We start from the raw sequence: 22,540 nt of genomic DNA, 5'->3' as shown, positions 1-22,540 counted from the left end.
CATTTCGGTTAAACGATGGGCGGCGAAGACAGAACGCAAGATGCCAAAGATGAAGAAGGTGATGAGAGGAAGTGAGAAAAAGGAAGAGTGGTGGGTTAAGAAAGGAAACCAAAATAGTGAATTATAATTCTGAAATCTGTCAAAGCTCTGCTTGTTATGTTAACTTCACAATCTTTCTGCTGTGTAAATGCAAGACACACACATGACACAGACTCTCACACACCGTGCTCTGGGTTTCATGTTTATTACTTTTCAATGTACAATATAAATTTCCCAGGCATTGCTCCAGCAGCGTGCCAGCTGCTCACAATATTGCTCCTTTTTGGTCCCGACACCTCTCCAGCTTCTCCTGGTGCTGCCCCTTCAACCATCCACGTCACCTCTCCCTCTGCAGCTGAGCCACAACACACACCTCCCTGCCACACTGCCAAACCTCGACAGTGACTCCAAAAGTGGCACGAAGGGATGAACAACCACTCTTCTATAAAATATTCCCTCATTTGGTGTTTTGGACATGATGACGGACAGTGCTGGGTAAGATCTGAGATCCATGAAAGCCATAAAACACAACAGATCAGTAAATCCTGCAGTAATGTCCTATGGTCTGTCATCTTGAGTGAGACCAGTCCCAGAACCTTAACAACCTCAACCACTTGTAGCAGATGGCTGCCCCTCCCTCAGGTTTCATCCTGTTACAGTTTTTTCTGATGGCTTTAACCCTAACTGTGATTCTTATAGCACAATTCCTAAAACTATTAATACTTATAGCAAAACCACTCACTGAGTTTGCAAAACTAAAAGCACAAACACTTCTTTGCACTCAGTTTGCAATGTTGTAACACACACTTTGCAAGTATGTAGGCACAATTCAGTGCACAACACTCTTTTTGCAGAACTTTAAACACAACTCACTGCTTACACTCAATTACCAAGTTTCCAACACACTCCTAGCAAAATTATACACATGTATGGCTATCATTAACACTATTTTGCCAACTGTCTGGCACACTTTCACATGTAAAAACTGTTTTAGATAATTAGTCCACTTTGCAATCAGCCTAAGCACTATAAACAGGCCACAGGTAAGCTGTCTATGTGGAGTACAATGGAAGGAGCAGTAAGGGTGAGAAGAGTGAGAATCAGAGGAGGCCGAGGGAGAGGACGTGGAGGTGAAGAAGTTGGAGGAAGAGGACGTGGAGGTGAAGAAGCAAGAGGGTTAGAGGAAGTTAGAGGAAGAGGACAAGGAGGAGCAAGAGGAGGACGAGGAAGGGAAGGAGGAAGGGTAAGAAGAGTAAGAAATAGAATTACTGATGACATCAGCTCTACATTAGTGGACCATGTAATCAACCATGGAATGACCCTGAGGGAAGCTGGCCAACGGGTTCAGCCTAACTTGAGCTGCTACACTGTAGCAGGCATCATAAGGATGCCCACAACAGAATCCGAATGAAACAAATCTACAGAGTACCTTTTGAAAGAAACAGTGAACGTGTAAAACAGCTGTGATATGACTATGTGCAGGTAAGCTATAGTATCATTGGTACTGAATTTGGAAGTGCATACTGTAGTGCCGTGCATGTGCCTGCTGTGCTGAATTTGTTTTGTCTTGTCTAGAGAGTGATGGAGCTAGAGGCAGATGCCATGGGTCATGAGCAGATTTTTGTGGATGAGGCTGGTTTCCACCTCACAAAGACAAGGAGACGTGGCAGGAACATTATTGGACACCGTGCCATAATCAATGTCCCAGGACAATGTGGTGGTAACATAACTATGTGTGTTGTTCACCATCATGCAACCCTGGGCCCATATAACACTGCACACATTATTACATTCCTGGACACCTTTGACATGCTCACCAATGTTCAGAGACCAGAGCAGACCAGATACGTCATCATATGGGACAATGTTAGTTTCCATAGATCTGCTTCGGTCCGCAACTGGTTTACAGATCACCCACTCTTCACTGTACTCAACCTCCCCCCATACTCTCCATTCTTGAACCCAATTGAAGAGTTCTTCTCTACCTGGTGCTGGAAGGTCTATGACTGTCATCCCCATCAACACATAGCCCTTTTACAGGCAATGGAGGAGGCATGTGGGGATATTGACCAGACATCATGTCGGGCCTGGATACGCCATTCCAGGAGATATTTTCCCCGGTGCCTTGGACTCGAGGACATTGCATTTGATGTTGACGAAATTTTGTGGCCGGACCCAGAGAGACGACACGATGTAGACTGATTTCTTTTTTTTCCTCAGTGAAATTACTGTTTTGTTTGGACTTGGGAATAAACACTTGTGTTTGTTTTGATGTGTGTAAATAAACACCAGTACTTGAAGTTTGGATCCCTCCATGTTTACAGACCTATGACAAAAGTATGAGCTCAAACTGACATAGCCTACTTTGTGCACAGAGAAAGCAAAAGCCAGATGTGTTTTTTATTCATACCATCAGTGTTTAGTTGGTGCATTGTGTGCTTATTAATATGATGGCTTGTGTTAACTGTTGGATACGAAAATACCATTTTTACAAAGGTGTGGAGAGTTAAGCAAGGGTTATTCGCTTTTGCAAGAAAACTACAATGTTTTGCTGATTGGGTGAAGAGTTTTCTTATTTGTGTGTAGAGTTTTGCAAAAATAGCCAATAGTTACAAAAAATGTGCTTAAGCTATCAGAAAAAACTGTAAAAGACCCAAAGCAGCTGCCCATTAATGAGGGCACATTAACGACATTGCTTTTGGCTGTTTTCACCAATGTCTTGTTCTGCTGGCTGAGGCCACCTACAACACACCAGGGCCAATGCTGCTGGCCGAGGCTAACTACACCACACCAGGCCCTGTGCTGGTTCCTGAGGCCATCTTCAAAAATCCAGGGCCTGTGCTGCTGGATAAATGCTAAACTGAGTCTGTGGGTTAGGGTATTAGGCAAGCATGCAGGTAGGGTTATAGGATTGTGTTCGTAACTTCAGGTACTGGCCACCTCATCACTTGATTCCATAAATTGACACATTGTGCTGTGGGCAGCCACTTACGGCCATACCACCCTGAGCACACCTGACCTCGTCTGATCTCGGAAACTAAGCAGGGCTTGGGCTTGGTTAGTACTTGGATGGGAGACTGCCTGGGAATACCTGGTGCTGTAAGCCTTTCATTTTCATGTCATTGAACTGCTTTTGATCCAGAGAAGGGGTGTATTAAAAGACCCAAAGCAGCTGCCCATTAATGAGGGCACATTAGCGACATTGGTTTTGGCTGTTTTCACCAATGTCTTGTTCTGCTGGCTGAGGCCACCTACAACACACCAGGGCCAGTGCTGCTGGCCGAGGCTAACTACACCACACCAGGCCCTGTGCTGGTTCCTGAGGCCATCTTCAAAAATCCAGGGCCTGTGCTGCTGGATGAATGCTAAACTGAGTCTTTGGCTTAGGGTATTAGGCAAGCATGCAGGTAGGGTTATAGGATTGTGTTCGTAACTTCAGGTACTGGCCACCTCATAACTTGATTCCATAAATTGACACATTGTGCTATGGGCAGCAGCTTACGGCCATATAACCCTAAGCACGCCTGACCTCGTCTGATCTCGGAAGCTAAGCAGGGCTGGGCTTGGTTAGTACTTGGATGGGAGACTGCCTGGGAATACCTGGTGCTGTAAGCCTTTGATTTTCATGTCATTGAACTGCTTTTGATCCAGAGAAGGGGTGTATTAAAAGACCCAAAGCAGCTGCCCATTAATGAGGGCACATTAACGACATTGCTTTTGGCTGTTTTCACCAATGTCTTGTTCTGCTGGCTGAGGCCACCTACAACACACCAGGGCCAGTGCTGCTGGCCGAGGCTAACTACACCACACCAGGCCCTGTGCTGGTTCCTGAGGCCATCTTCAAAAATCCAGGGCCTGTGCTGCTGGATAAATGCTAAACTGAGTCTTTGGCTTATGGTATTAGGCAAGCATGCAGGTAGGGTTATAGGATTGTGTTCGTAACTTCAGTTACTGGCCACCTCATCACTTGATTCCATAAATTGACACATTGTGCTGTGGGCAGCAGCTTACGGCCATACCACCCTGAGCACGCCTGACCTCGTCTGACCTCAGAAGCTAAGCAGGTCTGGGCTTGGTTAGTACTTGGATGGGAGACTGCCTGGGAATACCTGGTGCTGTAAGCCTGTCTTTTAAATGTAATTGAACTGCTTTTGATCCAGAGAAGGGGTGTATTAAAAGACCCAAAGCAGATGTCTGTGAAGGTTCTCAGTCATCCAGGTCATCGTAGTCAAAGGAGCTTGCAAAGAAAAGCGTCTGGACTTCTTTAAGTTACTTGAAGACGTTTCACCTCTCATCCGAGAGGCTTCTTCAGTTCTAAGGTCAATCCACAAGGAAGCTGTCCCACTCAGACCCATAGTCAGTAGCATAAACTCAGCCACTTATAACATTGCAAAACACCTTGCGACCATCCTTGCTCCTCTCGTGGGGAACACCCCACACCACATCAAGAACTCCACCGACTTCACTGACAAGGTCCAGAAACTTACCCTGGATCCAGATGAAACCATAGTGTCCTTTGATGTAGTCTCTCTCTTCACTTGCATACCCACCACGGAGGCAGTGGAGACTGTCAGAAAACGACTACAAGAAGACAGCTCTTTGGAGGACAGGACCAACTTCACACCCGATCAGATTTGCACACTGTTAGACCTCTGCCTCACCACTACATATTTCAAATACAACGAAGGCTATTACAGACAAAAACATGGCTGTGCCATGGGCTCCCCCGTGTCACCTATTGTAGCCAACCTTTACATGGAGGAAGTGGAAAGGAAGGCTCTTGGCTCTTTCAAAGGAAGAGTACCCAGCCACTGGTACAGATATGTAGACGACACCTGGGTCAAAATCAAGACACAAGAAGTGGAATCCTTCACTGCGCACATCAACGCTGTGGATAAAAACATCAAGTTCACCAGGGAAGACACAAAGGACAACTGTTTGCCTTTCCTGGACTGCGCTGTGCACATTGAAGAGAATGGCAACCTCAACATCGAAGTTTACCGGAAGCCCACACACACGGACCAGTACCTCCTGTTTGACTCCCATCACCCTCTGGAACACAAACTTGGAGTAATTAGGTCCCTACACCACCGAGCAGAACATGTTCCCTCTAAGCCTGAAGGGAAAAAGAAGGAACACACACATGTAAAGGAAGCACTCAAAACGTGCGGCTATCCTAAATGGGCGTTTTTAAAGTCAGCAAAGAGGCACAGAAAAGAAGATCAGACACCAGCGAGGGAGGATAAGAAGGACAGGCGCAACAACATTGTCATCCCCTATGTAGCCGGTGTATCAGAGAAACTCAGGAGGGTTTTCTCCAAGCATGACATCCCGGTGTACTTCAGACCCAGCAACACACTCAGACAAAAACTGGTTCACCCGAAAGACAAAACGCCAAAACACAGACTTAACAATGTGGTGTATGCCGTACAGTGCAGCGAGGAATGCCCAGATCTCTACATTGGAGAGACCAAACAGCCACTTCACAAGCGCATGGCACAACACAGAAGAGCGACCTCCACAGGACAAGATTCAGCTGTCCATCTGCATCTTAAGGATAAAGGACACTCTTTCGAGGATGCCAATGTTCACATTTTGGACAGAGAGGACAGATGGTTTGAAAGAGGAGTAAAAGAAGCCATCTATGTCCACTGTGAGCGACCATCTTTGAACAGAGGCGGTGGTTTACGACACCAACTCTCTGCCATCTATAATCCAGTTTTGAGATCCCTTCCCAGACGCCTTAACGCCCACTCACACCCTGGGCCATCTGACCTCAGGAATTCGCATGATAAGGTGGGGCCAGGTTTCACAATGAACTTACCCGAAACTCTGGCTGATTGGGACCCACACCCAGTTCCACACCTTGGCTCAGGCGATTAGAGGATCATCAGGGGGTCCTTTTGTCCCTCTGTGGGGGGACACTCCCACTAGGGTTATATCTGGGACTCTCCACCATTTGACCTTAGAACTGAAGAAGCCTCTCGGATGAGAGGTGAAACGTCTTCAAGTAACTTAAAGAAGTCCAGACGCTTTTCTTTGCAAGCTCCTTTGACTACGATGACCTGGATGACTGAGAACCTTCACAGACATATTGCCGTACATTTTGGGAGGAACACCCTTCAACTGGTGCGGGAGTATGAAAGGGAATCAAGGAAACTAGCGGATTATAGGAACCATCTCCGTTTCAACCTAAGATGCAGACAAACCAGAGTTGTTCCCAAGAGCCTGCGCCTTGGATCCACTGTCAGGGGATACAGAGCAGACTTGATTCTACAGAGAGCGCAAAATCACCTTTTAAGTGAAAGGATAAGACAGGTCCATTTCACTATAGATGCCCTCCAGATCAAGATCAGCCAGACTCTGCAGGAACTGGAAACACTTCTACCCTCTCCAATCTTAGAAGAGGTTTACAAGTTTGTGGACAAGGCTCAGCGGGCCCAACACTCAAAAGGAAAAGAAAGACAACGCAGGAAATTTCACACCTTGCTTTCAAAAACACACACTCCTCATTCTGAATCTGAACTTACACAACCCATAGAAGAAAACACACCTGAAGACAGTCAGGAGAAATGGGTTAAGAACTTTTCAGACAGGAATCTCACTGAACCTGAAAAGAGAGTATTAGCCAAAGGTCTCAATTTTGCCATTTCTCCACAACAGTTGCCCATAGTGGACTTCATCACAGCCACAGAATCTGCCATACGGATTAATAAATTATCACAGACAGAAGCAGAGCAAATCAGGATGAAAGTCTCAGCCACCCTCTCCAGTGCCAAAGTCCCTCCGTCCAACCTCACAATACAGGAAAAGAAGGCCGTCGCTTCCCTGAGCAAAGACCACAACATCACTGTTTTACCAGCGGATAAGGGAAGATGCACCGTGGTCCTAAACACTACAGATTACCATACAAAGATCACTACTCTCCTCAGTGACAACAATACCTACGAAGCCTTAAAGCGAGACCCCACAAGCAGCTACAAAAAGAAAGTTATAGCTTGCCTTCAAGACTTGGAAAAGGACAAAATCATTGACCGCCTTACTTATCACCGCCTTTACCCAGGGGATGCCATACCCTGCATTTACGGACTTCCAAAAATCCACAAGGAAGCTGTCCCACTCAGACCCATAGTCAGTAGCATAAACTCAGCCACTTATAACATTGCAAAACACCTTACGACCATCCTTGCTCCTCTCGTGGGGAACACCCCACACCACATCAAGAACTCCACCGACTTCACTGACAAGGTCCAGAAACTTACCCTGGATCCAGATGAAACCATAGTGTCCTTTGATGTAGTCTCTCTCTTCACTTGCATACCCACCACGGAGGCAGTGGAGACTGTCAGAAAACGACTACAAGAAGACAGCTCTTTGGAGGACAGGACCAACTTCACACCCGATCAGATTTGCACACTGTTAGACCTCTGCCTCACCACTACATATTTCAAATACAACGAAGGCTATTACAGACAAAAACATGGCTGTGCCATGGGCTCCCCCGTGTCACCTATTGTAGCCAACCTTTACATGGAGGAAGTGGAAAGGAAGGCTCTTGGCTCTTTCAAAGGAAGAGTACCCAGCCACTGGTACAGATATGTAGACGACACCTGGGTCAAAATCAAGACACAAGAAGTGGAATCCTTCACTGCGCACATCAACGCTGTGGATAAAAACATCAAGTTCACCAGGGAAGACACAAAGGACAACTGTTTGCCTTTCCTGGACTGCGCTGTGCACATTGAAGAGAATGGCAACCTCAACATCGAAGTTTACCGGAAGCCCACACACACGGACCAGTACCTCCTGTTTGACTCCCATCACCCTCTGGAACACAAACTTGGAGTAATTAGGTCCCTACACCACCGAGCAGAACATGTTCCCTCTAAGCCTGAAGGGAAAAAGAAGGAACACACACATGTAAAGGAAGCACTCAAAACGTGCGGCTATCCTAAATGGGCGTTTTTAAAGTCAGCAAAGAGGCACAGAAAAGAAGATCAGACACCAGCGAGGGAGGATAAGAAGGACAGGCGCAACAACATTGTCATCCCCTATGTAGCCGGTGTATCAGAGAAACTCAGGAGGGTTTTCTCCAAGCATGACATCCCGGTGTACTTCAGACCCAGCAACACACTCAGACAAAAACTGGTTCACCCGAAAGACAAAACGCCAAAACACAGACTTAACAATGTGGTGTATGCCGTACAGTGCAGCGAGGAATGCCCAGACCTCTACATTGGAGAGACCAAACAGCCACTTCACAAGCGCATGGCACAACACAGAAGAGCGACCTCCACAGGACAAGATTCAGCTGTCCATCTGCATCTTAAGGATAAAGGACACTCTTTCGAGGATGCCAATGTTCACATTTTGGACAGAGAGGACAGATGGTTTGAAAGAGGAGTAAAAGAAGCCATCTATGTCCACTGTGAGCGACCATCTTTGAACAGAGGCGGTGGTTTACGACACCAACTCTCTGCCATCTATAATCCAGTTTTGAGATCCCTTCCCAGACGCCTTAACGCCCACTCACACCCTGGGCCATCTGACCTCAGGAATTCGCATGATAAGGTGGGGCCAGGTTTCACAATGAACTTACCCGAAACTCTGGCTGATTGGGACCCACACCCAGTTCCACACCTTGGCTCAGGCGATTAGAGGATCATCAGGGGGTCCTTTTGTCCCTCTGTGGGGGGACACTCCCACTAGGGTTATATCTGGGACTCTCCACCATTTGACCTTAGAACTGAAGAAGCCTCTCGGATGAGAGGTGAAACGTCTTCAAGTAACTTAAAGAAGTCCAGACGCTTTTCTTTGCAAGCTCCTTTGACCCAAAGCAGATGCCCATTAATGAGGGCACATTAACGACATTGCTTTTGGCTGTTTTCACCAATGTCTTGTTCTGCTGGATGAGGCCACCTACAACACAGAAGGGCCAGTGCTGCTGGCCGAGGCTAACTACACCACACCAGGCCCTCTGCTGGTTCCTGAGGCCATCTTCAAAAATCCAGGGCCTGTGCTGCTGGATAAATGCTAAACTGAGTCTTTGGCTTAGGGTATTAGGCAAGCATGCAGGTAGGGTTATAGGATTGTGTTTGTAACTTCAGGTACTGGCCACCTCATCACTTGATTCCATAAATTGACACATTGTGCTATGAACAGCAGCTTACGGCCATACCACCCTGAGCACGCCTGACCTCGTCTGATCTCGGAAGCTAAGCAGGGCTGGGCTTGGTTAGTACTTGAATGGCAGACTGTCTGGGAATACCTGGCGCTGTAAGCCTTTCATGTCATTGAACTGCTTTTGATCCAGAGAAGGGGTCTATTAAAAGACCCAAAGCAGATGCCCATTAATGAGGGCACATTAACAACATTGCTTTTGGCTGTTTTCACCAATGTCTTGCTCTGTTGCCTGAGGCCACCTACAACACACAGGGCCAGTGCTGCTGGCCGAGGCTAACTACACCACACCAGGCCCTGTGCTGGTTCCTGAGGCCATCTTCAAAATTCCAGGGCCTGTGCTGCTGGATAAATGCTAAACTGAGTCTTTGGGTTAGGGTATTAGGCAAGCATGCAGGTAGGGTTATAGGATTGTGTTCGTATTTTCAGGTACTGGCCACCTCATCACTTGATTCCATAAATTGACACATTGTGCTGTGGGCAGCAGCTTGCGGCCATACCACCCTGAACACGCCTGACCTCGTCTGATCTCGGAAGCTAAGCAGGGCTGGGCTTGGTTAGTACTTGGATGGGAGACTGCCTGGGAATACATGGTGCTGTAAGCCTTTCATTTTCATGTCATTGAACTGCTTTTGATCCAGAGAAGGGGTGTATTAAAAGACCCAAAGCAGCTGCCCATTAATGAGGGCACATTAACGACATTGCTTTTGGCTGTTTTCACCAATGTCTTGTTCTGCTGGCTGAGGCCACCTACAACACACCAGGGCCAGTGCTGCTGGCCGAGGCTAACTACACCACACCAGGCCCTGTGCTGGTTCCTGAGGCCATCTTCAAAAATCCAGGGCCTGTGCTGCTGGATAAATGCTAAACTGAGTCTTTGGGTTAGGGTATTAGGCAAGCATGCAGGTAGGGTTATAGGATTGTGTTCGTAACTTCAGGTACTGGCCACCTCATCACTTGATTCCATAAATTGACACATTGTGCTGTGGGCAGCAGCTTACGGCCATGCCACCCTGAGCACGCCTTACCTCGTCTGATCTCGGAAGCTAAGCAGGGCTGGGCTTGGTTAGTACTTGGATGGGAGACTGCCTGGGAATACCTGGCGCTGTAAGCCTTTCATTTTCATGTCATTGAACTGCTTTTGATCCAGAGAAGGGGTCTATTAAAAGACCCAAAGCAGATGCCCATTAATGAGGGCACATTAACAACATTGCTTTTGGCTGTTTTCACCAATGTCTTGTTCTGCTGCCTGAGGCCACCTACAACACACAGGGCCAGTGCTGCTGGCTGAGGCTAACTACACCACACCAGGCCCTGTGCTGGTTCCTGAGGCCATCTTCAAAATTCCAGGGCCTGTGCTGCTGTATAAATGCTAAACTGAGTCTTTGGGTTAGGGTATTAGGCAAGCATGCAGGTAGGGTTATAGGATTGTGTTCGTAACTTCAGGTACTGGCCACCTCATCACTTGATTCCATAAATTGACACATTGTGCTGTGGGCAGCAGCTTACGGCCATACCACCCTGAGCACGCCTTACCTCGTCTGATCTCGGCAGCTAAGCAGGGCTGGGCTTGGTTAGTACTTGGATGGGAGACTGCGTGGGAATACCTGGTGCTGTAAGCCTTTCATTTTCATGTCATTGAACTGCTTTTGATCCAGAGAAGGGGTGTATTAAAAGACCCAAAGCAGCTGCCCATTAATGAGGGCACATTAACGACATTGCTTTTGGCTGTTTTCACCAATGTCTTGTTCTGCTGGCTGAGGCCACCTACAACACACCTGGGCCAGTGCTGCTGGCCGAGGCTAACTACACCACACCAGGCCCTGTGCTGGTTCCTGAGGCCATCTTCAAAAATCCAGGGCCTGTGCTGCTGGATAAATGCTAAACTGAATGTTTGGGTTAGGGTATTAGGAAAGCATGCAGGTAGGGTTACAGGATTGTGTTCGTAACTTCAGGTACTGGCCACCTCATCACTTGATTCCATAAATTGACACATTGTGCTGTGGGCAGCAGCTTACGGCCATACCACCCTGAGCACGCCTGACCTCGTCTGATCTCGGAAACTAAGCAGGTCTGTGCTTGGTTAGTGCTTGGATGGAAGACTGCGTGGGAATACCTGGTGCTGTAAGCCTTTCATTTTCATGTCATTGAACTGCTTTTGATCCAGAGAAGGGGTGTATTAAAAGACCCAAAGCAGCTGCCCATTAATGAGGGCACATTAACGACATTGCTTTTGGCTGTTTTCACCAATGTCTTGTTCTGCTGGCTGAGGCCACCTACAACACACCTGGGCCAGTGCTGCTAGCCGAGGCTAACTACACCACACCAGGCCCTGTGCTGGTTCCTGAGGCCATCTTCAAAAATCCAGGGCCTGTGCTGCTGGATAAATGCTAAACTGAATGTTTGGGTTAGGGTATTAGGCAAGCATGCAGGTAGGGTTACAGGATTGTGTTCGTAACTTCAGGTACTGGCCACCTCATCACTTGATTCCATAAATTGACACATTGTGCTCTGGTCAGCAGCTTGCGGCCATACCACCCTGAGCACGCCTGACCTCGTCTGATCTCGGAAGCTAAGCAGGGCTGGGTTTGGTTAGTACTTGGATGGGAGACTGCCTGGGAATACCTGGTGCTGTAAGCCTTTCATTTTCATGTCATTGAACTGCTTTTGATCCAGAGAAGGGGTGTATTAAAAGACCCAAAGCAGCTGCCCATTAATGAGGGCACATTAACGACATTGCTTTTGGCTGTTTTCACCAATGTCTTGTTCTGCTGGCTGAGGCCACCTACAACACACCAGGGCCAGTGCTGCTGGCCGAGGCTAACTACACCACACCAGGCCCTGTGCTGGTTCCTGAGGCCATCTTCAAAAATCCAGGGCCTGTGCTGCTGGATAAATGCTAAACTGAGTCTTTGGGTTAGGGTATTAGGCAAGCATGCAGGTAGGGTTATAGGATTGTGTTCGTAACTTCAGGTACTGGCCACCTCATCACTTGATTCCATAAATTGACACATTGTGCTGTGGGCAGTAGCTTACGGCCATACCCCCCTGAGCACGCCTGACCTCGTCTGATCTCGGAAGCTAAGCAGGGCTGGGCTTGGTTAGTACTTGGATGGGAGACTGCGTGGGAATACCTGGTGCTGTAAGCCTTTCTTTTTCATGCCATTGAACTGCTTTTGATCCAGAGAAGGGGTCTATTACAGTTTTTTCTGATTGCTTAAGCACATTTTTTGTAACTATTGGCTATTTTTGCAAAATTCTACACACAAATAAGAAAACCTGTCACGCAATTATCAAAACATTGTAGTTCTCTTGCAAAAGCGAACACAGCTAGATTAACTCTTCACACCTTGGTAAAAATGGTGTTTTCGTATCAAACAGTACACACAAGCCATCATCTACTAAGCACACAATGCGCCAACTGCACACTCATGGTATGAATACAAAACACATCTGGCTTTTGCTTTCTCTGTGCACAAGCTAGGCCATGTCAGTTTGAGCTCATACTTTTGTCATAGGTCTGTAAACATGGAGGGATCCAAACTTCAAGTACTGGTGTTTATTTACACACATCAAAACAAACACAAGTGTTTATTTCCAAGTATAGGATTATTTGCAGTCGCCATGTTGATTATATGGGTTTCTTGGTCTGCAGTGAACATGCGTCCTCTGCCCCCAGCATCTGGTCATCTAGCAATTCTGTAAAGTAACAATTTCAGTATTTTTACATCTATGGTATTGTTGTGTTTCTCATTAGCATATGGCAGTGCTACAAATCTTAGTGCAAAGTGACTGTACTAACCGATTCTCATTTCAAAATGTCCTTATGATGCTTGCTACAGTGTAGCGGCTCGAGTTAGGCTGAACCCGTCGGCCAGCTTCCCTCAGGGTCATTCCACGGTTGATTACATGGTCCACTATTGTAGCTCTGATGTCATCAGCAATTCTATTTCTTACTCTTCTAACCCTTCCTCTCCCCCCTCCTCGTCCTCCCCCCCCTCCTCGTCCTCCTCTTGTTCCTCCTTGTCCTTGTCGTCCTCTTCATCCTACTTCTTCACCTCCACGTCCTCTTCCTCGGCCTCCTCTACTTCTCACTCTTCCTGCTCCCTCAATGTACTCCACACACAGAGCTTACCTGTATTATAGTGCTTGGGCTGATTGCAAAGTGAACTAATTATCTAAAAAAGTTTTTACATGTGACAGTGTGCCAGACAGTTGGCAAAATAGTGTAAATAATAGCCATAAATGTGTATAGTTTTGCTAGGAGTGTGTTGATCATTTGGAAATTGAGTGTAAAGCAGTGAGTTGTGTTTACAGTTCTGCAAAAAGAGTGCTGTGCAGTGGATTGTAGCTACAGGTTTGCAAAGTGTGTGTTACAAAATGGCAAACTGAGTGCAAAGCAGTGTTTGTGCTTTTAGTTTTGCAAACTCAGTGAGTGGTTTTGCTATAAGTATTAATAGTTTTAGAAACTGTGCTATAAGAATCACAGTTAAGGCAATGTCGTTAATGTGCCCTCATTAATGGGCAGCTGCTTTGGGTCTTTTAATACACCCCTTCTCTGGATCAAAAGCAGTTCAATGACATGAAATTTAAAGGCTTACAGCACCAGGTATTCCCAGGCAGTCTCCCATCCAAGTATTAACCAAGCCCAGCCCTGCTTAGCTTCCGAGATCAGACGAGGTCAGGCGTGCTCAGGGTGGTATGGCCGTAAGCTGCTGCCCACAGCACAATGTGTCAATTTATGGAATCAAGTGATGAGGTGGCCAGTACCTGAAGTTACGAACACAGTCATATAACCCTACCTTCATGCTTGCCTAATACCCTAACCCAAAGACTCAGTTTCGCATTTATCCAGCAGCACAGGACCTGGATTTTTGAAGATGGCCTCAGGAACCAGCACAGGGCCTGGTGTGGTGTAGTTAGCCTCGGCCAGCAGCACTGGCCCTGGTGTGTTGTAGGTGGCCTCAGCCAGCAGAACAAGACATTGGTGAAAACAGCCAAAAGCAATGTCGTTAATGTGCCCTCATTAATGGGCATCTGCTTTTGGTCTTTTAATACACCCCTTCTCTGGATCAAAAGCAGTTCAATGAGATGAAAATGAAAGGCTTACAGCACCAGGTATTCCCAGGCAGTCTCCCATCCAAGTACTAACCAAGCCCAGCCCTGCTTAGCTTCCGAGATCAGACGAGGTCAGGCGTGCTCAGGGTGGTATGGCCGTAAGCTGCTGCCCACAGCACAATGTTTCAATTCATGGAATCAAGTGATGAGGTGGCCAGTACCTGAAGTTACGAACACAATCCTATAACCCTACCTGCATGCTTGCCTAATACCCTAAGCCAAAGACTCAGTTTAGCATTTATCCAGCAGCACAGGCCCTGGATTTTTGAAGATGGCCTCAGGAACCAGCACAGGGCCTGGTGTGGTGTAGTTAGCCTCGGCCAGCAGCACTGGCCCTGGTGTGTTGTAGGTGGCCTCAGCCAGCAGAACAAGACATTGGTGAAAACAGCCAAAAGCAATGTCGTTAATGTGCCCTCATTAATGGGCAGCTGCTTTGGGTCTTTTAATACACCCCTTCTCTGGATCAAAAGCAGTTCAATGACATGAAAATGAAAGGCTTACAGCACCAGGTATTCCCAGGCAGTCTCCCATCCAAGTACTAACCAAGCCCAGCCCTGCTTAGCTTCCGAGATCAGACGAGGTCAGGCGTGCTCAGGGTGGTATGGCCGTAAGCTGCTGCCCACAGCACAATGTGTCAATTTATGGAATCAAGTGATGAGGTGGCCAGTACCTGAAGTTACGAACACAGTCATATAACCCTACCTTCATGCTTGCCTAATACCCTAACCCAAAGACTCAGTTTCGCATTTATCCAGCAGCACAGGACCTGGATTTTTGAAGATGGCCTCAGGAACCAGCACAGGGCCTGGTGTGGTGTAGTTAGCCTCGGCCAGCAGCACTGGCCCTGGTGTGTTGTAGGTGGCCTCAGCCAGCAGAACAAGACATTGGTGAAAACAGCCAAAAGCAATGTCGTTAATGTGCCCTCATTAATGGGCAGCTGCTTTGGGTCTTTTAATACACCCCTTCTCTGGATCAAAAGCAGTTCAATGACATGAAAATGAAAGGCTTACAGCACCAGGTATTCCCAGGCAGTCTCCCATCCAAGTACTAACCAAGCCCAGCCCTGCTTAGCTTCCGAGATCAGACGAGGTAAGGCGTGCTCAGGGTGGTATGGCCGTAAGCTGATGCCTACAGCACAATGTGTCAATTTATGGAATCAAGTGATGAGGTGGCCAGTACCTGAAGTTACGAACACAATCCTATAACCCTACCTGCATGCTTGCCTAATACCCTAAGCCAAAGACTCAGTTTAGCATTTATCCAGCAGCACAGGCCCTGGATTTTTGAAGATGGCCTCAGGAACCACCACAGGGCCTGGTGTGGTGTAGTTAGCCTCGGCCAGCAGCACTGGCCCTGGTGTGTTGTAGGTGGCCTCAGCCAGCAGAACAAGACATTGGTGAAAACAGCCAAAAGCAATGTCGTTAATGTGCCCTCATTAATGGGCAGCTGCTTTGGGTCTTTTAATACACCCCTTCTCTGGATCAAAAGCAGTTCAATGACATGAAAATGAAAGGCTTACAGCACCAGGTATTCCCAGGCAGTCTCCCATCCAAGTACTAACCAAGCCCAGCCCTGCTTAGCTTCCGAGATCAGACGAGGTCAGACGTGCTCAGGGTGGTATGGCCGTAAGCTGCTGCCCACAGCACAATGTGTCAATTTATGGAATCAAGTGATGAGGTGGCCAGTACCTGATGTTACGAACACAATCCTATAACCCTACCTACATGCTTGCCTAATACCCTAAGCCAAAGACTCAGTTTAGCATTTATCCAGCAGCACAGGCCCTGGATTTTTTAAGATGGTCTCAGGAACCAGCACAGGGCCTGTTGTGGTGTAGTTAGCCTCGGCCAGCAGCACTGGCCCTGGTGTGTTGTAGGTGGCCTCAGCCAGCAGAACAAGACATTGGTGAAAACAGCCAAAAGCAATGTCGTTAATGTGCCCTCATTAATGGGCAGCTGCTTTGGGTCTTTTAATACACCCCTTCTCTGGATCAAAAGCAGTTCAATGACATGAAAAAGAAAGGCTTACAGCACCAGGTATTCCCAGGCAGTCTCCCATCCAAGTACTAACCAATCCAAGTCCTGCTTAGCTTCCGAAATCAGGCGTGCTCAAGGTGGTATGGCCGTAAGCTGATGCCCACAGCGCAATGTGTCAATTTATGGAATCAAGTGATGAGGTGGCCAGTACTTGAACTTACGAACACAATCCTATAACCCTACCTGCATGCTTGCCTAATACCCTAAGCCAAAGACTCAGTTTAGCATTTATCCAGCAGCACAGGCCCTGGATTTTTGAAGATGGCCTCAGGAACCAGCACAGGGCCTGGTGTGTTGTTGGTGGCCTCAGCCAGCAGAACAAGACATTGGTGAAAACAGCCAAAAGCAATGTCGTTAATGTGCCCTCATTAATGGGCAGCTGCTTTGGGTCTTTTAATACACCCCTTCTCTGGATCAAAAGCAGTTCAATGACATGAAAATGAAAGGCTTACAATACCAGGTATTTCCAGGCAGTCTCCCATCCAAGTACTAACCAAGCCCAGGCCCTGCTTAGCTTCCGAGATCAGACGAGGTCAGGCGTGCTCAGGGTGGTATGGCCGTAAGGTGCTGCCCACAGCACAATGTGTCAATTTATGGAATCAAGTGATGAGGTGGCCAGTACCTGAAGTTACGAACACAATCCTATAACCCTACCTGCATGCTTGCCTAATACCCTAAGCCAAAGACTCAGTTTAGCATTTATCCAGCAGCACAGGCCGTGGATTTTTGAAGATGGCCTCAGAAACCAGCACAGGGCCTGTTGTGGTGTAGTTAGCCTCGGCCAGCAGCACTGGCCCTGGTGTGTTGTAGGTGGCCTCAGACAGCAGAACAAGACATTGGTGAAAACAGCCAAAAGCAATGTCGTTAATGTGCCCTCATTAATGGGCAGCTGCTTTGGGTCTTTTAATACACCCCTTCTTTGGATCAAAAGCAGTTCAATGACATGAAAATGAAAGGCTTACAGCACCAGGTATTCCCAGGCAGTCTCACATCCAAGTACTAACCAAGCCCAGCCCTGCTTAGCTTCCGAGATCAGACGAGGTCAGGCGTGCTCACGGTGGTATGGCCGTAAGCTGCTGCCCACAGCACAATGTGTCAATTTATGGAATCAAGTGATGAGGTGGCCAGTACCTGAAGTTACGAACACAATCCTATAACCCTACCTGCATGCTTGCCTAATACCCTAACCCAAAGACTCAGTTTAGCATTTATCCAGCAGCATGGGCCCTGGATTTTTGAAGATGGCCTCAGGAACCAGCACAGGGCCTGGTGTGTTGTAGGTGGCCTCAGCCAGCAGAACAAGACATTGGTGAAAACAGCCAAAAGCAATGTCGTTAATGTGCCCTCATTAATGGGCAGCTGCTTTGGGTCTTTTAATACACCCCTTCTCTGGATCAAAAGCAGTTCAATGACATGAAAATTAAAGGCTTACAGCACCAGGTATTCCCAGGCAGTCTCCCATCCAAGTACTAACCAAGCCGAGCCCTGCTTAGCTTCCGAGATCAGACGAGGTCAGGCGTGCTGAGGGTGGTATGGCCGTAAGCTGCTGCCCACAGCACAATGTGTCAATTTATGGAATCAAGTGATGGGGTGGCCAGTACCTGAAGTTACGAAGACAATCCTATAACCCTACCTGCATGCTTGCCTAATACCCTAAGCCAAAGACTCAGTTTAGCATTTATCCAGCAGCACAGGCCCTGGATTTTTGAAGATGGCCTCAGGAACCAGCACAGGGCCTGGTGTGGTGTAGTTAGCCTCGGCCAGCAGCACTGGCCCTGGTGTGTTGTAGGTGGCCTCAGCCAGCAGAACAAGACATTGGTGAAAACAGCCAAAAGCAATGTCGTTAATGTGCCCTCATTAATGGGCAGCTGCTTTGGGTCTTTTAATACACCCCTTCTCTGGATCAAAAGCAGTTCAATGACATGAAAATGAAAGGCTTACAGCACCAGGTATTCCCAGGCAGTCTCTCATCCAAGTACTAACCAAGCCCAGCCCTGCTTAGCTTCCGAGATCAGACGAGGTCAGGCGTGCTCAGGGTGGTATGGCCGTAAGCTGCTGCCCACAGCACAATGTGTCAATTTATGGAATCAAGTGATGAGGTGGCCAGTACCTGAAGTTACGAACATAATCCTATAACCCTACCTGCATGCTTGCCTAATACCCTAAGCCAAAGACTCAGTTTAGCATTTATCCAGCAGCACAGGCCCTGGATTTTTGAAGATGGCCTCAGGAACCAGCACAGGGCCTGGTGTGGTGTAGTTAGCCTCGGCCAGCAGCACTGGCCCTTGTGTGTTGTAGGTGGCCTCAGCCAGCAGAACAAGACATTGGTGAAAACAGCCAAAAGCAATGTCGTTAATGTGCCCTCATTAATGGGCAGCTGCTTTGGGTCTTTTAATACACCCCTTCTCTGGATCAAAAGCAGTTCAATGACATGAAAATGAAAGGCTTACAGCACCAGGTATTCCCAGGCAGTCTCCCATCCAAGTACTAACCAAGCCCAGCCCTGCTTAGCTTCCGAGATCAGACGAGGTCAGGCGTGCTCAGGGTGGTATGGCCGTAAGCTGATGCCCACAGCACAATGTGTCAATTTATGGAATCAAGTGATGAGGTGGCCATTACCTGAAGTTACGAACACAATCCTATAACCCTACCTGCATGCTTGCCTAATACCCTAAGCCAAAGACTCAGTTTAGCATTCATCCAGCAGCACAGGCCCTGGATTTTTGAAGATGGCCTCAGGAACCAGCACAGGGCCTGGTGTGGTGTAGTTAGCCTCGGCCAGCAGCACTGGCCCTGGTGTGTTGTAGGTGGCCTGAGCCAGCAGAACAAGACATTGGTGAAAACAGCCAAAAGCAATGTCGTTAATGTGCCCTCATTAATGGGCAGCTGCTTTGGGTCTTTTAATACACCCCTTCTCTGGATCAAAAGCAGTTCAATGACATGAAAATGAAAGGCTTACAGCACCAGGTATTCCCAGGCAGTCTCCCATCCAAGTACTAACCAAGCCCAGCCCTGCTTAGCTTCCGAGATCAGACGTGCTCAGGGTAGTATGGCCGTAAGCTGATGCCCACAGCACAATGTGTCAATTTATGGAATCAAGTGATGAGGTGGCCAGTACCTGAAGTTACGAACACAATCCTATAACCCTACCTGCATGCTTGCCTAATACCCTAAGCCAAAGACTCAGTTTAGCATTTATCCAGCAGCACAGGCCCTGGATTTTTGAAGATGGCCTCAGGAACCAGCACAGGGCCTGGTGTGGTGTAGTTAGCCTCGGCCAGCAGCACTGGCCCTGGTGTGTTGTAGGTGGCCTCAGCCAGCAGAACAAGACATTGGTGAAAACAGCCAAAAGCAATGTCGTTAATGTGCCCTCATTAATGGGCAGCTGCTTTGGGTCTTTTAATACACCCCTTCTCTGGATCAAAAGCAGTTCAATGACATGAAAATAAAAGGCTTACAGCACCAGGTATTCCCAGGCAGTCTCCCATCCAAGTACTAACCAAGCCCAGCCCTGCTTAGCTTCCGAGATCAGGCGTGCTCAGGGTGGTATGGCCGTAAGCTGCTGCCCACAGCACAATGTGTCAATTTATGGAATCAAGTGATGAGGTGGCCAGTACCTGAAGTTACGAACACAATCCTATAACCCTACCTGCATGCTTGCCTAATACCCTAAGCCAAAGACTCAGTTTAGCATTTATCCAGCAGCACAGGCCCTGGATTTTTGAAGATGGCCTCAGGAACCAGCACAGGGCCTGGTGTGGTGTAGTTAGCCTCGGCCAGCAGCACTGGCCCTGGTGTGTTGTAGGTGGCCTCAGCCAGCAGAACAAGACATTGGTGAAAACAGCCAAAAGCAATGTCGTTAATGTGCCCTCATTAATGGGCAGCTGCTTTGGGTCTTTTAATACACCCCTTCTCTGGATCAAAAGCAGTTCAATGACATGAAAATGAAAGGCTTACAGCACCAGGTATTCCCAGTCAGTCTCCCATCCAAGTACTAACCAAGCCCAGCCCTGCTTAGCTTCCGAGATCAGACGTGCTCAGGGTGGTATGGCCGCAAGCTGCTGCCCACAGCACAATGTGTCAATTTATTGAATCAAGTGATGAGGTGGCCAGTACCTGAAGTTACGAACACAATCCTATAACCCTACCTGCATGCTTGCCTAATACCCTAACCCAAAGACTCAGTTTAGCATTTATCCAGCAGCACGGGCCCTGGATTTTTGAAGATGGCCTCAGGAACCAGCACAGGGCCTGGTGTGTTGTAGGTGGCCTCAGCCAGCAGAACAAGACATTGGTGAAAACAGCCAAAAGCAATGTCGTTAATGTGCCCTCATTAATGGGCAGCTGCTTTGGGTCTTTTAATACACCCCTTCTCTGGATCAAAAGCAGTTCAATGACATGAAAATGAAAGGCTTACAGCACCAGGTATTCCCAGGCAGTCTCCCATCCAAGTACTAACCAAGCCCAGCCCTGCTTAGCTTCCGAGATCAGACGAGGTCAGGCGTGCTCAGGGTGGTATGGCCGTAAGCTGATGCCCACAGCACAATGTGTCAATTTATGGAATCAAGTGATGAGGTGGCCAGTACCTGAAGTTACGAACACAATCCTATAACCCTACCTGCATGCTTGCCTCATACCCTAACCCAAAGACTCAGTTTAGCATTTATCCAGCAGCACAGGACCTGGATTTTTGAAGATGGGCTCAGGAACCAGCACAGGGCCTGGTGTGGTGTAGTTAGCCTTGGCCAGCAGCACTTGCCCTGGTGTGTTGTAGGTGGCCTCAGCCAGCAGAACAAGACATTGGTGAGAACAGCCAAAAGCAATGTCGTTAATGTGCCCTCATTAATGGGCAGCTGCTTTGGGTCTTTTAATACACCCCTTCTCTGGATCAAAAGCAGTTCAATGACATGAAAATGAAAGGCTTACAGCACCAGGTATTCCCAGGCAGTCTCCCGTCCAAGTACTAACCAAGCCCAGCCCTGCTTAGCTTCCGAGATCAGACGAGGTCAGGCGTGCTCAGGGTGGTATGGCCGTAAGCTGATGCCCACAGCACAATGTGTCAATTTATGGAATCAAGTGATGAGGTGGCCATTACCTGAAGTTACGAACACAATCCTATAACCCTACCTGCATGCTTGCCTAATACCCTAAGCCAAAGACTCAGTTTAGCATTCATCCAGCAGCACAGGCCCTGGATTTTTGAAGATGGCCTCAGGAACCAGCACAGGGCCTGGTGTGGTGTAGTTAGCCTCGGCCAGCAGCACTGGCCCTGGTGTGTTGTAGGTGGCCTGAGCCAGCAGAACAAGACATTGGTGAAAACAGCCAAAAGCAATGTCGTTAATGTGCCCTCATTAATGGGCAGCTGCTTTGGGTCTTTTAATACACCCCTTCTCTGGATCAAAAGCAGTTCAATGACATGAAAATGAAAGGCTTACAGCACCAGGTATTCCCAGGCAGTCTCCCATCCAAGTACTAACCAAGCCCAGCCCTGCTTAGCTTCCGAGATCAGACGAGGTCAGACGTGCTCAGGGTGGTATGGCCGTAAGCTGCTGCCCACAGCACAATGTGTCAATTTATGGAATCAAGTGATGAGGTGGCCAGTACCTGATGTTACGAACACAATCCTATAACCCTACCTACATGCTTGCCTAATACCCTAAGCCAAAGACTCAGTTTAGCATTTATCCAGCAGCACAGGCCCTGGATTTTTGAAGATGGTCTCAGGAACCAGCACAGGGCCTGTTGTGGTGTAGTTAGCCTCGGCCAGCAGCACTGGCCCTGGTGTGTTGTAGGTGGCCTCAGCCAGCAGAACAAGACATTGGTGAAAACAGCCAAAAGCAATGTCGTTAATGTGCCCTCATTAATGGGCAGCTGCTTTGGGTCTTTTAATACACCCCTTCTCTGGATCAAAAGCAGTTCAATGACATGAAAAAGAAAGGCTTACAGCACCAGGTATTCCCAGGCAGTCTCCCATCCAAGTACTAACCAAGCCCAGCCCTGCTTAGCTTCCGAAATCAGGCGTGCTCAAGGTGGTATGGCCGTAAGCTGATGCCCACAGCGCAATGTGTCAATTTATGGAATCAAGTGATGAGGTGGCCAGTACTTGAACTTACGAACACAATCCTATAACCCTACCTGCATGCTTGCCTAATACCCTAAGCCAAAGA

General features: G+C 47.9%; 4 non-coding genes and 23 pseudogenes across 4 annotated transcripts; 10 read left to right on the top strand and 17 right to left on the bottom strand.

Annotated features, from left to right (window-relative positions):
* The first annotated feature begins 3,025 nt into the window (after nucleotides 1-3,025).
* Nucleotides 3,026-3,145, top strand: LOC148104723 (5S ribosomal RNA; annotated as a pseudogene).
* A 390-nt stretch (nucleotides 3,146-3,535) lies between these two features.
* On the top strand, nucleotides 3,536-3,654 carry LOC148104722 (5S ribosomal RNA; annotated as a pseudogene).
* Nucleotides 3,655-4,044: 390 nt separating this feature from the next.
* Nucleotides 4,045-4,163, top strand: LOC148104721 (5S ribosomal RNA; annotated as a pseudogene).
* Nucleotides 4,164-9,203: 5,040 nt separating this feature from the next.
* Nucleotides 9,204-9,322, top strand: LOC148104720 (5S ribosomal RNA; annotated as a pseudogene).
* Nucleotides 9,323-9,705: 383 nt separating this feature from the next.
* Nucleotides 9,706-9,824, top strand: LOC148104719 (5S ribosomal RNA; annotated as a pseudogene).
* Nucleotides 9,825-10,214: 390 nt separating this feature from the next.
* Nucleotides 10,215-10,333, top strand: LOC148104718 (5S ribosomal RNA; annotated as a pseudogene).
* A 389-nt stretch (nucleotides 10,334-10,722) lies between these two features.
* On the top strand, nucleotides 10,723-10,841 carry LOC148104717 (5S ribosomal RNA; annotated as a pseudogene).
* A 390-nt stretch (nucleotides 10,842-11,231) lies between these two features.
* Nucleotides 11,232-11,350, top strand: LOC148104716 (5S ribosomal RNA; annotated as a pseudogene).
* Nucleotides 11,351-11,740: 390 nt separating this feature from the next.
* On the top strand, nucleotides 11,741-11,859 carry LOC148104715 (5S ribosomal RNA; annotated as a pseudogene).
* A 390-nt stretch (nucleotides 11,860-12,249) lies between these two features.
* On the top strand, nucleotides 12,250-12,368 carry LOC148104714 (5S ribosomal RNA; annotated as a pseudogene).
* A 1,445-nt stretch (nucleotides 12,369-13,813) lies between these two features.
* LOC148104713 (5S ribosomal RNA) lies at nucleotides 13,814-13,932 on the bottom strand (annotated as a pseudogene).
* Nucleotides 13,933-14,322: 390 nt separating this feature from the next.
* LOC148104712 (5S ribosomal RNA) lies at nucleotides 14,323-14,441 on the bottom strand. The gene has a single exon (XR_015718745.1). It is a non-coding gene; the product is annotated as a 5S ribosomal RNA (ribosomal RNA).
* A 390-nt stretch (nucleotides 14,442-14,831) lies between these two features.
* LOC148104711 (5S ribosomal RNA) lies at nucleotides 14,832-14,950 on the bottom strand. Its single transcript, XR_015718744.1, has one exon. It is a non-coding gene; the product is annotated as a 5S ribosomal RNA (ribosomal RNA).
* Nucleotides 14,951-15,340: 390 nt separating this feature from the next.
* Nucleotides 15,341-15,459, bottom strand: LOC148104710 (5S ribosomal RNA; annotated as a pseudogene).
* Nucleotides 15,460-15,849: 390 nt separating this feature from the next.
* On the bottom strand, nucleotides 15,850-15,968 carry LOC148104709 (5S ribosomal RNA; annotated as a pseudogene).
* Nucleotides 15,969-16,818: 850 nt separating this feature from the next.
* Nucleotides 16,819-16,938, bottom strand: LOC148104708 (5S ribosomal RNA; annotated as a pseudogene).
* Nucleotides 16,939-17,328: 390 nt separating this feature from the next.
* On the bottom strand, nucleotides 17,329-17,447 carry LOC148104707 (5S ribosomal RNA; annotated as a pseudogene).
* Nucleotides 17,448-17,798: 351 nt separating this feature from the next.
* LOC148104706 (5S ribosomal RNA) lies at nucleotides 17,799-17,917 on the bottom strand (annotated as a pseudogene).
* A 390-nt stretch (nucleotides 17,918-18,307) lies between these two features.
* On the bottom strand, nucleotides 18,308-18,426 carry LOC148104705 (5S ribosomal RNA; annotated as a pseudogene).
* Nucleotides 18,427-18,816: 390 nt separating this feature from the next.
* LOC148104704 (5S ribosomal RNA) lies at nucleotides 18,817-18,935 on the bottom strand. The gene has a single exon (XR_015718743.1). It is a non-coding gene; the product is annotated as a 5S ribosomal RNA (ribosomal RNA).
* Nucleotides 18,936-19,325: 390 nt separating this feature from the next.
* Nucleotides 19,326-19,434, bottom strand: LOC148104703 (5S ribosomal RNA; annotated as a pseudogene).
* Nucleotides 19,435-19,824: 390 nt separating this feature from the next.
* LOC148104702 (5S ribosomal RNA) lies at nucleotides 19,825-19,933 on the bottom strand (annotated as a pseudogene).
* Nucleotides 19,934-20,323: 390 nt separating this feature from the next.
* LOC148104701 (5S ribosomal RNA) lies at nucleotides 20,324-20,432 on the bottom strand (annotated as a pseudogene).
* A 351-nt stretch (nucleotides 20,433-20,783) lies between these two features.
* On the bottom strand, nucleotides 20,784-20,902 carry LOC148104700 (5S ribosomal RNA). The gene has a single exon (XR_015718742.1). It is a non-coding gene; the product is annotated as a 5S ribosomal RNA (ribosomal RNA).
* A 390-nt stretch (nucleotides 20,903-21,292) lies between these two features.
* On the bottom strand, nucleotides 21,293-21,411 carry LOC148104699 (5S ribosomal RNA; annotated as a pseudogene).
* Nucleotides 21,412-21,801: 390 nt separating this feature from the next.
* On the bottom strand, nucleotides 21,802-21,920 carry LOC148104698 (5S ribosomal RNA; annotated as a pseudogene).
* Nucleotides 21,921-22,310: 390 nt separating this feature from the next.
* On the bottom strand, nucleotides 22,311-22,419 carry LOC148104697 (5S ribosomal RNA; annotated as a pseudogene).
* Between the last annotated feature and the right edge of the window lie 121 nt (nucleotides 22,420-22,540).

The sequence above is a fragment of the Neolamprologus brichardi genome, chromosome 3 (assembly GCF_056152115.1).
Source record: "Neolamprologus brichardi isolate AB-2024 chromosome 3, ASM5615211v1, whole genome shotgun sequence".
Classification (NCBI taxonomy): domain Eukaryota; kingdom Metazoa; phylum Chordata; class Actinopteri; order Cichliformes; family Cichlidae; genus Neolamprologus; species Neolamprologus brichardi.
Note: the sequence above shows the minus strand (reverse complement) of the source record. Positions and strands in the feature narration are given on the sequence as shown.